Below are 1,912 nucleotides of genomic sequence, written 5' to 3' on the forward strand. Positions count from 1 at the left end.
TAGTAGTAGTCGTAGTCATAATCGTAGTCGTAGTCGTAGTAGTAGTATCGTCACCATCATTATCATCATTATCATTGGCACCGGATGCACATCTCTCTCTCTCTCTCTCTCTCTCTCTCTCTCTCTCTCTCTCTCTCTCTCTCTCTCTCTCTCTCTCTCACTTATGGGTATTCCAGTATTGAAAATTTATTGAATATGAGAAAATAAAAAAATACGAAGCAAAAAGTCAAAATCAACGGAAAAGTTGAAGATGAAGAATGAAAATAAGAAAACTAAAATATGAAATCAAATTGAAGACAAATCGTAGAAAGAAGGGAAGAGAAAAAGAAACAAGTAATGGAGATCGTGAGAATAAATAATGAAAGGAGAAAAAGAAAAAAAGAAAAGAAAAAGGTAAGTACATGAATAGTATATAGGGAAAGGGAAAAAAAAGAAGAAAAAAGATATTGTGTATATGATAAAGAATCAAAGAAACAGGGAAGAAAAAGAGAAAGTACATGCAAACAAACAAGCCAGACTGCCAGACAAGTAGATATCCAAGCAAACAAACAGAAGTCAAACCAAAGAATCAGACAACCGGCCCGATAGAAAGACAAACAACCTATCGTTAAGTGACGTCAGGTGTCGTAATGTCCTAGTGACCTTGGCTTGGTTGAGATCACTTCCACCCCCAATGATACCTGATCCCTGCGGTACGCCAGCATCCAATAACCCTCCTCCCCATCCCGCCCTCCGCCACTCTCCACAACACTAAACAGTAGTGCTGCCTCGTGCCGCCATGCCACTACTGCGTCTATTGATACCGTCATTAGTACTGATGATCTTTATGTTATTACTGCTGCTACACTTAGATAATTCTACTACTACTACTACTACTACTACTACTACTATTACTATTACTACTGCTGCTACCATACTAATGCTACTACCACTGCAGCTGCTACTGCTGCTGTTGCTGCTGACGCTACTACTATTACTATAATGATACTTACACCATCACTATTATTATTGATACTGCAACTACTACCATAACTATCAATACTACTACTGATACTACTGCTGCTGCTCACTTATCACTAATATTGTTTGTGATGTTTCAGATAGTTTCACAACGTATTGCAATATATATATATATATATATATATATATATATATATATATATATATATATATATATATATATATATATATATATATATATATATATTACTACTTATATGAACTTATAAGCAAAATCTGTACCAATCCTGATAATTCTTTATCACGAGACTTAGTTCAATAAAAAAAGAAAGAAAAAACGAACAGTTGAAAAATATTCTTTCTCTAGGTGCAAAAAAAAAAGAAAAAAAAAAACAATTGCAGAGAATTTGTTGTTATTAAAATTCACATGTGTACGTCCATCCCTGACACAAAAGTGTCCTATGAGGTGGAAAAACTGAAATTCATTTACTTTTATTACTCTCTCTCTCTCTCTCTCTCTCTCTCTCTCTCTCTCTCTCTTAATGTGGGTAGCCTACAGTGTATCTCTAAAATTAATAATGTTAACCTTATGACGCCCGTTTTCTTCAATGCCCACCAACTGGATGAATTGACGGAGAACTGAAGTAAAGATGCCTCTCCTACAGTGTGAGAGTGATGAGACAATTACAACGCCTCGAGGAGTGGTGGTGGCAGTGATGGTGATGGTAGTGGATGTACTGATATATGAATAAATCAAATGGAAAACTGAACAGAAAAAAAAAAAAAATAAATATATAAAAATAGTAGTAGTAGTAGTAGTAGTAGTAGTAGTAGTAGTAGTAGTAGTAGTAGTATCTTAATTCCCTCTCCCTCTCGACCTACTTATGAGTGTGGGTGGGCGACAAAGAGAGAGAGAGAGAGAGAGAGAGAGAGAGAGAGAGAGAGAGAGAGA

This window comes from Portunus trituberculatus, chromosome 31, assembly GCF_017591435.1.
Source record: "Portunus trituberculatus isolate SZX2019 chromosome 31, ASM1759143v1, whole genome shotgun sequence".
Taxonomy (NCBI): Eukaryota; Metazoa; Arthropoda; class Malacostraca; order Decapoda; family Portunidae; genus Portunus; species Portunus trituberculatus.